General features: G+C 39.5%; 1 protein-coding gene across 1 annotated transcript in view; it reads right to left on the minus strand.

Annotated features, from left to right (window-relative positions):
* The window catches only part of opcml (opioid binding protein/cell adhesion molecule-like), a 388,855-nt gene that overhangs the window by 216,302 nt on the left and 159,163 nt on the right, over positions 1-13,390 (minus strand). The gene's annotated exons all lie outside the window — the stretch shown is intronic.

Consider the following 13,390-nt stretch of genomic DNA (forward strand, 5'->3'; position numbering starts at 1 on the left):
TCAAAGAAATGCGCACCGTCTCCTCAGGTTCGAACTGTAATCGCCGTGAAATGGATGCTCTTGCACAGATGCATCAGCCAAGACTCCCTATATATTTTTTCCTGCTCTCCCTCGGTGTTTTCTTTCCTTGGTGCTGCACGGGGGACAATATTTAAAGCTGCAAATACTCAAACAAAAGGCTGAATTCGCTCTAATATCTTCTCTCTTGTTTAGCTCCTGAAGTACTCTCCCTCTCTCTCTTTCTCTCTAATCGCCAGGTAGCATCACTTGCATGTATTATGTGGAGCATATGGTCTGCAGCCTGCAGGGCTCGCATATTCATACAGTTAATGGACAAACGGATTCAGGAGCCACCGTGCATCTTTCAGGGGCGTATATAGAGGACACTTTTATTTGGTCAGATGAAAATAATTATTTCTTAGGGGACTGATTACCACAGCAAGGAAACAGGCATTTAAAATGATATTACAATCTTAGCTTTCATTGGTATAAGATGGGACCACCTAGGGAGCACAGGCAACAAAAAAAACAAAAACGAAATTGGTCAATTTCACAGTCATTTCATTCAAACTGTTCCAATCAGAGTACGATTTATGATTACTTCGGAGCTTCACATTTGCCCCTCCTCCCACGGTAAGAAGTGCTTGAGGCATGGTTTTTGTTGACGTAGGGTTTGATGATTCAAGTGACCAAGTGTTCTCAAATGAGATTACTGTTTCTCTGTTTTTTCGGGTCAAGGACAACTTCAAATGAATAGAATAGTGCTGTAAGAAAAAAAATTATCATCCTCAAAAATGTTATTCTTAATATGAATTCCATCAAATGGGTCCTGTATTTCACAATTACCCCCCCCCCCCCCCCCCCCCAAAAAAAAAGGAACCAACAAAAAACAACAACATTGTGTTAATCTGCTGTAAATATAAGGAATGTGTGTGCAAATCTGTTTTTGTTATTATTATTATTATTATAATGGAGTAGAATGTGAAAACCATAAATTGAGGTTGGATACTTCTGATTTTCCATTAAAAAAGTAATCACGTGACTAGTTAAACCCTGTGAAATGAAACAGAGAGTCAGTCAGTAGATCAGAATGTCTTTCACCTTTATATTTCATATGAGAATTTATGAAATGATGACAATTCATTCATTCAAAGTCTTACTTCAAAGTCTAGAACCATCAAAATTGACATTTTAAAATGTCATACTGACCTCTACCTGTAATGATGTCTTTAATTAAAAGAAGCATCAATAACCTGTAGATTTTTACAAAGTAGTGAATCATTTTAAATTAATGTTAACCACTTTTAAAGGCTGCAGGGCGTTTCTTTAATGTTAAATATATGAATGTCTTAGTTCAACAGTTTAAAATATTGAAATAAAAAATCTATCAACAGAATATGAAGAATTAACAGCTATAATATGTTAAAGACTTCTATGCATGAGTTCTGGATAAATATCCCCCGAGGTAGCATGCCAAACAGTTGGTGCTCACCCATATCGACATATAATACCTCTTTGTACTTAAGATGGAATAGCAAATTGATTAATTAATGAATTAATGTCCAGTCTACCCACAATACAACTTCACAGAATAAAAATGTATTACTGTCCAGAAACATATTTTTAATATACACACATCCTGTCAAACATGTTGAAGAACAAGCAGTTAAAGAATGAAACAAAGAAAACAATGAATGAGGCATTTGGCAAGTGGCCACTGGATTCCATAACAATTGGAGATTGATGTTAAAGGCTGAGTCAAATTGGGCTAAGACTATGATAGCAATAAATAGGATCAAGACAAGCCACTGTGTGTTATGTGATGGTCAGTATTTTAAGAATATTCTGTATAGTGCACTTTTAGAGGAAAGTGTTAACATTAATGAGAAGCTGAACTTCACTGAGCCACATTGGCTTTGTTTACTAATGTGCTCTTGCTCTTTTCTCCGCTCCCCATCTGTATGCATGGAGGGGTTGCAGGCCACTAGGGATAAAAGTGGCACTTTGCTGTGTACCTAACAGAAGCTCTCATGATTACTATGACAGCTTTTGAGTCTCATAAGAAGATTGAACAAGATAATTTCTTTACCTCAACATCAATTTGGGATGCTGTTAAGATATTGGATAGAAGGCAACAAATGACAATGTACTGAAAGCACCGAGTGTCATCACTCAAGATACAAGTAACACGTGATGTTGTTCCTGTCTAGTATCAAATGCTCGTGCAAGTGTGAAAGCAGCAATGAGTTCTTCTGTTCATCAGACTTTTCACACACACAGCCTACTTGACAATACAGATATTCCTACAATCTTGTCTATTGCCAAAAAGACAATCATAAAGCATAAAGCAATGCTTTTTGAAGACTTTATTAACCAATTTTATGATTGAGAACAAAAACTTCAGCACAATGTCATTAACCATGAAATATATAGTCCACAATGTCCTGTATATCCCATTTGTTACCATTTCTAGGCGATAGGTAAATGCTGTTTCAGTTTCCAGAATTTTCCACCCCAACACAAATTACTGCTCAGGCCTGAGTTCACAAGTCAGTACCTTTTGTAATGTTTGAGCAGCCCTTTGCATTTACCAACATGTTGTTCATTTTATTTAAAGTTGTTATTGAGAATTTATGACGATTTCTTGTGCCAGAGAAATTGGGTAAAGATAAGACTTAATTAAAATGATAGTTGCTTTTGATGCCACACAAGTCCTGACTATGCGCACAACTTAATGGTTTTTAAATTAAAACCCCTCCCTGACCTCAGCAAAATGTGGTCTTAATTAGAGTCAAGAGTACAGGGTGGTTGTAAGCTCAAGCACTTGTTCACAGATACTTCTTTGTTTGATTAGAGCTTCATTTGGTCACATGGCATTGCTCTAACACCATTGTGGCTTCTGTTTCCACACTGCTTTGCACAGCGAGGATACAGCGGGTTTAATAAGAAAACAGAAGCGATGAGGAGTAGCTGCTATGTGCAGTCAGCTATCAGCTTGTTGGAGTGCTGTTCTGGGAATATAAGACTGCAATCCATTTCAATTCGTGTCATGTGTATTATCCTTTTGCCCCTCATTGTGCTGCCTTACAGCAGGTCAGGTGAATCCGATGACCTTGCCAAATCTTCACCACAAGTGAGAGAGCCAAGCATGCAGAAATGACAAATTATAATGGCATTGTTTGTTGGATATCCCACATGAATCATTCTTGGTGTATCACGCAAACATAGAGGGAGAGCAGAAGATAAAAAGAATGCTCAGTTGTGTGGCCTTGAAAAACTGCGCATGCACTAAAACAGGAAGTGGACATATTGATTTTAACAGGCTGCCTTTGTCCTTCATTCAACATCTTTTACAACCGGCTTTAGCCATATTGAATTCAACTCTTGCATTGTGTTTCATTTAGTTTACTTATACATGCAGTGACATCATATAATTTCCTGCTGCAACGTATTAACACCAGACCCTGGGTGGTTCATTCAGACTATCCATACTAATCTTAATTCATATCATGCAAGGATGGGCAGAGCGAGCAGACAATGGACGGGCCTCATACCAAAGCTAGTTAATACCCATGCAAAAACATGGAGAGACTGAATAAAGAGCACCCATTCAATGGATCCAGTCATCTGCAGTAGTTTAGATCCTTCTGGCACACAGTTGTAACATTGCACAACATATCCGTGAAAGAGTGACATTATGTGGTTGGTCCAGCAAAATTTTGGGAAACAGTTTGAAATGTAGTTGTGTGTGGTAGTATCCATAATCTTTTACAGCCTTTCTAAACATCAAGTCCCAGTAAACAGGAATTTTAGAATACATTTTAACATTATTTATGATTACTTTTGTTTCACATCTGAGCCTTATGAACCAGAACGCAGCTTTCTGATCAGTTCTAAGAGAATAAAAAAAATGCAGTGGAATTCTGTACAAAAACAATGTCTTGACTTTTAGTACTCTATTTTAGAGGTAATAATTTGAACTTGCCTTTCCTTACATTTGTGTTTCATTTGGGCTTTACTGTACTTTTCAATAACTATACATACTATGTATATGTTCATTTCAGAAGACAAAGGTGGCTTTTAAATCACTATTAAGTCTGCCATTACTTTTATGAATTTGCTTCATTTTTCACTGTAGGGCATCATTGTTACTGGTAAAATCTGCAACCAAAGGTTTGCTTTGTAATGTAATTGGCTGAAATGGAGGGTTTACTGGGTTGTCTCTTTGAAGGTAGACATTCCTTCTGCTGTTTTCTCTTCTCTTTATTTTTTTAATTAAATTGCTTCTTGTTTCAGGTTTGCTTTAAACTGTGTAGAAGCTTAAGTTCTCCTGGCATGCAGCGCTACACATGATTTCAACTTTGATCTCAGATAACTACATCTGCCACAGTCTTGACTAATCAGACAGCTAGAATCAGATACCTTTGCTGCAGTCGCAGCATGCAAAACAAAAGGCAGTTTGTCTGTAGCCAGACTTTAAAATTTAAGGCTGCTGCTTTCTTTGCTCTCACAAAGTGTTTTTTTTTTTTTACTCTGATCTGATCCAGGTCCTCCAAGTTTTTTACCTGATAATGCTACGTGATGTCTTGCAAAGTCAGTTGGTGTAGACAAGAGATAAGGACTGAATTATTAAAGATGCTGGTACCTTTAACTGATCTAAATGCCCAGACATTCTGTGTTATCAATAGGTGCAATATTGTGTGTGCTCCGAACACGCATGTTCAGTAAATATGCTGATACATTATCAAGGCTTCCTCTGACCTCTGCATGGCATTATTGTGAGCATGGCTGAATTAAAATTATGAGTTCAAATATGCTGCCCTGACATGAAACATTTTTACTTAACAGAGGGTTCAGTTTAAAAAAAACAAAAAACAAAAAAAACAAAAACCTTTTCTTTTTCATTCCAGTCTATCAATATTCCAACAATTTTAGCATCTTCTGACTACAAGTAATGGACACAAAAGTTGCTTTAAGGTCAAAGCCAAATTCCCCTGTATACAGCTTTTGTGAGAACCTTGAAAATATGAATGGTATCAACAAGGACTCAGTGTGCATTACTGTGTGTTTTTTTCACTCTAGTCCTTGCATGTTTATTCTTTGAAAATACAAGTGAATGCATTTGATCCCTTCAATATTTTCTTTTCAGTTATTTCAGTGGCACTAAATAGGAGGCAGTTGCTTATGCACCACACCTTATTTTGAGTAAACCACATCTAGGATCTATGCCATGTAAATGATGGCTTTGAGATGGCGTTTCAACAGTTACCTTGGGGGAAAAGCCTAATAAGGTTTTGGAGCGTGCTAGGACAAAGAGATAAGACTAATGGAGAGCAAAATGATCTGGCAGTATTTAGTTATGCTTACAGCACAGAAGCTTTCAGAAACAGCTTCATCAGTAAACAATTACCTCTTTCATTTACAAACAAACAAAAATACCAGTGTTCTGGGTCATTTAGACAAAGTTTCATTAACAGGAAATTACTTTGGTAAGTGTATTTTTTAAAAGTGGGATTCTCTTCAGCAAACACTGTGGTTATCCAGTGAGTGGGGCCACCAATTCTGCCAATTTATCAGTTTCATTGGTATTAAATAGTTCATCTGTATGTATGTAAATGTAGGAGTATTTAACTCTAAGGTAATAAGCAATTTAGAGACAATGAGTGTCCAATCCAGGACAGTAAGCAGCGCACCTCTAAGTAATGCTTATTATTTAGGCAGAGGCTGTCATCTCAAAGATGGATTCTACTCACTTCAAGTTAAATGCTTCTCAGTGACTAATTTCCATTGAAATATTAGAACCTACCTATTGTAGGGATAAAATAAGTTAACCACTCAGATTTTGTTTGACTCTGACATATGGATGGCATTTTTGGAAAGTTGGGGAAAATATCAGCATGATTTGGGAATGCTTCACCAAAAATTCAAGACAATTTTAGACACCCCAAGTGGTTGATTCTGTTCATCTGGATGTAGCGTTTTCAGTGGGAGAAACGTTTCATCAATCATACAGGTGACTTCTTTAGTCTCAGCTGACTGCAGGTTTCCCCAACCTCATAAACAGTACATTTACACAATGACTGAAACTGGCACCACAGAATACATAATTGGCTGTGAGGTCAGTTCCTTGATCTTTAATATGCAACTTGTCATGGCCAGTCATCAACAACCACTGATCATTGATCAATGACCATTCATAAATGGCCATGAGTACCATTCTGCTGTTCTAACCACCCAGGCCAAGTTCATTCTGTTCTGTGCTGTGCAACTGCCACACCATAATGCTATATTAAGACAAAGTATGATTTCTATTGTGGTTCTATAGAGGTTTGCCAGCAGTCGAAGGAAGAGTCAAGCCCATTCAAGAGGTTTTGTTCGACCTTCAGTTCAGCATTCAACATGATCATTCCCCAGCAACTCATTCACAAACTGGATCTGCTGTGGATCAGCATATTGCTGTGTAACTGGCTGCTGGATTTCCTGACAGGAAGACAGGAGAAACTACGGGTCGGCAGCAACACCTCCGGCATAAGAACACCTCCCAAGAATGTGTGCTGAGCCCCCTTCTCTTCACTCTGCTGACCCACGACTGGACACCATCACACAGCTCCAACCTTTTCAAGTTTGCAGACAACACAACTGTGGTAGGTCACATCAGCAACAACTATGAGACCTACTACGGAAGTGAAGCGGCCAAGTGGTGCAGAAAAAACAACCTGTCCCTGAATGTGGAGAAGACTAAGGAGATTATCATAGACTTCAGGAGAACTCACACCCTGGACACACCAGCCTCATCTGGAAAGCCCTGTGCATTACAGGTGATTCCACCTGTAATGCACATCCACTCAGGTGATTCCACCTGCAATGCACATCCACTGATCTGTCCAACAGCTTCTTCAGTTTGCTGACATCAGGAAGGAGACCGAAGAGCCTCCGGGCTAGAACCAGGAGACTAAAGCTGTGTCCCAAAACGTCGGCTGCATCCTTCGGAGGACCCGGCCTTCGCGGTCTACGTGGGCCGGGTCCTTCGAAGACCGAGAAGGCCGGAAGTGCGAGGCTGTGAAATGGGACGGTCTAGCCTTCAGATTTGCGTCACCGCTGTCTCGGTGGAGTTTAATAAACTAGGCCGTCTGCTCCTTGCTATCTAAAATATAACAGGACACTGGCGAAAATTCTCGACTGTCTCACACTTCTGTTTAATCAGTTTTCTGTTTGACGTTTATTCAGCTGTGTGAAAATCCTGGAGGAACACACCCGATGGATTAATAAAGTTTTTTTAATCTAATAATCTAATAACTTTGATCTCAGCCAAACCGATTTACTCCGGAACAAATAAAACACCGAAAAAAGGCAAACAATTAAATTTTTAAGTTATCCGAGTGACTTATATATCATGTTTAACCTGAGTAGCGAAAGAGCGGGGGTCTAAAAACGATGAAGCCGGGAGTCCGCTGCTCTCACCAGCTGGAGTGACCATTGAACCCCCCCGGCTTGCTATCGAGCGGGTGGGTAACAGACGTCTCCGAACGCGTCGGCACACTTTTGCAAATATGCGATGTCTTGATAAACCAAGCAGATATTTGTAATTTACACAGCTACTTTCTCGCCTGAAAATATGTTAAAAGTTTATTTTGTGACCCAGAAAGATTCACAAGACTAATTTTAAAACTTAGTAGCGGCCGCCATTGTTGGCAGCTGAAATTTGGCTGGGCCGCGCTATGAATTCTGGGATATGGTGGGCCACGAAGGACACACCCGACCCATCCTTCAAATTCAGGGAAATGAAGGACGCATTTGTCAGCCGCATTTGAAGGAGTCGACGAATTGGGACAGCCTTCGTCGCCTGGCTGTGACGTAATCGGCCTTCAAATGCGGCCTCCGGAGGATGCAGCCGACGTTTTGGGACACAGCTTAAGAGACAGGTTTGTCCATCAGGCTGTCAAGATGCTGAATTCACTTCCTGCTCTCACACACACAACTCCAGACCTGCACTCACCCCTTCCCTCTGAACCCCCCATCCCTACAAAACTCTGAACCTCCACCATTGCCCTTTCAAACAAACAACCTTTATTTGTCACATACACAATCATACAGAGTACAACATGTAGTGAAATGCTTGTGTCCGAGCTGCGGACAGGCTGCAGACATAGCCACACCATTCCAGGGCTTGGTTTTAGCATGGGGGATCTAGCCAGGACCCTTACTGGATACCAGGTGGGAATCTAACTTCTGACTCCCACTACAAAGGTGTGTAGTTTTACCATTACACTATGCAGCTGCTTTCACTGTCTGCCCCACCCCCACTTGCACACAAACTTGCCCACAATCACTATGATTGTGTTGGACACTGCTGTTTATATAAGATTGTATAGTACTGTGCTGTACATAAGACTCTTATTTTATTTTAATCTTTTTATCTTTATATTGTTTTAGTGTACACTGAGGGCCATGGGAGCATTGCAGTTTCAATATCCTGTGTATTACTGTACATATGGTCTTTGACAATAAAGCTGTTTTTGACTAAAGGCAGAACTGAAATTAACCAATAGCATCCTCACATATGTGGTCTTTCCGGGCCCTGCTAAATGCCAGCCTGTCACCCGATCAATAATGAGCATCCTGTGTCTTAAACAGAGGCTATGCTATACTGGCTAGCCACAGTTTCTGTGATGCAGAGGTGTGGTGTGGTGTGGTGTGGAAAACATCAGCCATCACTCTGTCTTAACTGAAGTTGTTAGTAGGGTTGGGCGATTTGACGAATATATCGACTATTGACTATAGGCTGTGTCCAAATTCAGGGGAAGGATGCTTCAAATGGCGTATTTGTAGGCAATGATGTCACAGTGACGTGACAAAGGCTGTCCAAATTCAAAGAGTCCTCCAAATGTGGCGACAAATGCGTCCTTCATTTCCCCGAATTTGAACGATGGGTTGGGTGTATCCTTCGTGTCCTACCATATCCCAGGAATGACTGCAGGCCATACAGGAGATTTTTTTCTGATAACGATGGCAGTTGAAGCCAGAGAGGAAAACACTTTCAAATCTAAATATATGAAAATCTGGTGGTACAAAATTAACATTTTTATAGCAGTTGTATTGTTAAGCTTTGGGCATCTGCATAGACATGGTTTTAATTAAAATTACAATAATTGTAAACTAGCTTGTATGGTGGGTCCCGTGGTTTTTCATGTATTGCTGCAATTATGATTTTTGCGAATTAACCTTTTTTGTGATATGTGTTAGGCAAGAAAGACCAAATGGCTCAAATGGCTTAAAATGATAGTAGAAAGTGATCACCTCTTCACTGGGGTGAAGAATTCGGCCACTGTGGCATGGAGGTACAAGAATAAATCAATTTACACATCATATTTATGTGAGTACGGTTTTATTAACCCTCATGCTGTACAGAACCTGTGATGTCAAGACGGTATTCCTCTTGTGTTCTGCCGTGAAAACTTTTGGATTTAGGGATTATCATAGTTGCCATGATTTTTCTCTCTTCTCTGTTTTTTGTGTGTGATCAGGACAATTCTGGAGAAGATGGGCCAGCAGGGGAAAGTCACCCCCTTGCAGGCCAGAAAAAAATGGGATAACTTAAAAAAAATACAAAGTATGTATGTGTGTTATCAAGAAGATAATTCTTAAGAACACAAGTTAATAAATGTTTTAAAGTTTTCGCGCTGTGGCGCTAGCGACCAGAAAAACGCGGAAGTAAGGGCGGACTTGAACAGAGGCTAGAAGGCTGTCCATTTCACAGCTGCTCACTTCCGTCCTACCCGGCCGTCGAAGGATCCTACCTATGTGGAGCAGGTAGGTAGGATTCTTTGAAGCATCCTTCTCCTGAATTTGGACATATCAAATGTCTTGCCAGCTTTATATACTCGGAGACCACGGCTTCTCACTTCAAACTGGCCTACAAAAGAACTGCATTTGAGGCGGGCTTCCTCTTTACTGGAAAAACAAGATGGCTACCACAGAGGTTTGACCTGGGTAACTTACAAACATTTTGCTGCATTAGTGCTTCCCAACAGTTTCTGATTTCAAACACTCTGATGGTTTTTGTGCCTAGGATAGAATTAGTACAGAAATGCAGATAGGCCAGGAAAATGATTTCTATTCCTCTAAATGCCATCCTTGAACACTTCCCAGTCAGTATGTTCAATGCAGTCCTATAATACTGAAGTGGTAGGGATCAGCTCCAATGAGATGTGATCTTACACGCTATGGTGTGGAAATGCTGCAGCTTGATATGTCCCAGGGATGTTTGAGTAAACTTTGTCCAGAATATTATGGTCTCTGGATGGGAAGTTACTGTACTTATGAAACTTGTGGAGCACCAGCATCAGTTCTACATGATTAGAGTCTCCAGCTACCTACGCGTTTCGGCTTGTGGCCTTCATCAGGGTCATCAGGTTGACCCTGATGAAGGCCACAAGCCGAAACGCGTTGGTCAGGCAATAAAGTTGTTCCTCTTCCCTTAAAGTGTTGCTGGAGTTCCTGTATTGTGATTTTTTTCGTCCTCTTCACGCACCTTGGAAGTAGGTGAAGTTGTGCCAGAACTTTTTGCTGTGATTTAGTCTCCAGCTACCTCACACCTCTCTCTGGACTGGCATTCAACAGGCTGTTGGCCAAGCAGTACAGCGCCTCCAGTGCTAAGTTAGCATTAGCAGGCAGTGGTACTGAAAAAGCTAAGACAAGAGTCACAGCACATAGAACGGTGTATACTCCATACTTTTTTCTCTGCTTTTTCTTCTTCAATGCCATAAAGGTGAAACGGCAAAAGCTTCCCTGAACTGTCTAGTTTTGCGGTTGATTTAAGTTTGTACCATTTCCCTGTATTCAAACATTCAGTTTTTCCATATTTAAATAAAGCTTCAAGTAACAGAACAGATGAAACATATGCAATAAAAACAAAATGCTGAGAGCACCATGACGCTGCATTTACACAGCCCACCATCTTGATTAACATAAATATTCAACCTGCATGTGGCAAGAAATATACAAATTGTTGCTTTCAGCATAAAAAGCATAGAAAATCTCTTGTGATAAAAGATTAATCTATGGGGATTGAACCCCAAATTACACCAAGTGCCTTTCTCCATGTGTTGTAGATTACATGATTAAAGTAGTTATGTGTGAATAAACGCAGCTTCTACCATAAAAACTCTGACATGAGTTATCATCAAGCATATAACAGCACTTATGTTAGTGTCAGTCCATTTAGCATTTAAAACAAGAAGTTGGAAATGGTTCTTTAAAAATCCAGCATTATGAGCATCAAGAAGCTCTTTTCTAAGGTTCTTTTATGTCATGATGCACTTTCACAAAAGTGTTTAAAAGATCAGACTTTTGCAGATGACTAAATACATCTTTCAGTGAATACAGAGCACCTACTCACTCCACTGAATCTCATCCCTCTGTTTTGCTTAGATGCCAACTTCATTTTTCATTAATATTTTTAATCCCCAATGTAGATACACAGTTAACCATGTCACACAGTGCTCAAGACTTTTAGTTCAGTATCAACATATTTAACATATTTGTTTTGAATTCAAGGTGTAAGATTGCTTTTCTGACCTGATTAAAACTGTTTAGTTTTCATTTGTTTAGTTTGGACAAATAGTTATTAGCATAATAAAATGCTAACCTAACATAAATCAGCCAACATTTAAGTTGAACCTTTTTGTAATTGGTGCATCTTAAATGTTGCATGTTAAACTGTAGCTATGTGGAAATGCAGTTTCTGGGAAACTGTTCTGAAATTGTATGGATGGAATTAGAAACATAACCTAATGGAGCTAGCATAGCTATAGGCAAAAAAACAGCAGCCAACAAAGTTATAAATTTATAGGTTAAATAAAAAAATGTATTGTTATTTTTCTCTGTTACTCTCCCTTTTCCTGCTTGACCATGCCAAGGTGTCAAATCCAAACATTCCCTCAGATGCTGCTAGAGTTCCAGAGACATTCTTTGAGATCTGTATCATGATAACGCTGCCTATGGCAATATGAGATGCCAGTAGATGCCTCTTTGAAAGAGAAGTCAGTATTAAAAGTCTAGAAGGAATAATCAAAAGTTCATCAGACAGAAGACTGGTTTGCCTTGTTTCGAAGTTCTGGGTTTTGCATCCTGTTTGGATTTATTTTCACTGACCATTTAGTTTTCACTAAGCTTTTACTTCTGATTTCACTCAGTTAGTGGCTTAGTTTATGCACTAAAACATACCAGTTTCAGGTATCATAATGCACCTTTTTAGGCAATCAAAGAGCTAAATGTGACATGGACAATAAGGACATCTTAACATACTCACGAGATACCAATGGAATTAACTAAATGTCAAAAACTGACAACCTGGGAATGAAAAAGTAGTGTTTCACCAGCATTCACCAAAATTTTGATGCCTCATCATTTTCTATATAGAAACAAATAGGAAGTAAATTTGGGTCACTTTTCCATAAATCATTTTGTGCTGCATTGTCTGAACAACCTCCCCCCTTTTTGTGGAGCTCCTTGATTAGACACCCTGTTGCAATGGACATGAAGTACAATAGAGCTGGTCAAAGCAAATGTCATGGACAGAATGTAGAGAATACTCTTGCAATGGTTGTTGCACTGTCTAGAAACTACATCCATGGGAAGGATCCCTAAGAAGCACCAAACTCTATGTCATAAATGGTAACTGACAGAGAGGTAAAAAAAAAAAAATGAAGAACTGTTGCCATACAACTTTAATTATTTGTCAGACAGGATGTATGTAAATATCTACAACTATTTGTATTTCACTGCATGTTTATGCCTTTATGGAATATCAGTTGAGAGGTCATGCTGGTATCAGTATACCTAACTGTATCACACACATCTGACTCAACCAACATACAGCTACCTCAGTCAGTCCAGTTGACTAGACAGGCATAATAACAGCTTGCGTTTTATTCAGGCTCTAAAAAAGGACTAAGCTTTATTTTTAAGCTTTAAGTCGATTTTCTTTGAGCACATAATCATACAACAGTAACTGCATGTTGATGTTTGAGCACTTCCACAGCACAGGTGACCTACAGCTCAATACTGTGCCTGAATGCCTCCTGTGTAGATACAGATGGAGCTCCACAGCTGCTGCTGCTGCTCTGCTAAAGTGCTGCTCACGCAGTGGCTTCTTTTTAGACACGAGTTTAGTCACTGACACACACACATACACAGGGAAAGCTGTGACATAACTAAGACCACAAATATGCTGACATGATTCATCTTTTGTGATTTCGCTTTCTGCATCTCTCTGTCATATAGTTTTTCCTCAAGGACTGTGCAGAGTTGCAGAATTTGTTTCCTACATGGATAATTGTGTTTTCAGACTGGAAAAATGATAAATTATCACTCAGCAACAATGAAAGAG

This window comes from Pelmatolapia mariae, linkage group LG10_11 (assembly GCF_036321145.2).
Source record: "Pelmatolapia mariae isolate MD_Pm_ZW linkage group LG10_11, Pm_UMD_F_2, whole genome shotgun sequence".
NCBI lineage: Eukaryota > Metazoa > Chordata > Actinopteri > Cichliformes > Cichlidae > Pelmatolapia > Pelmatolapia mariae.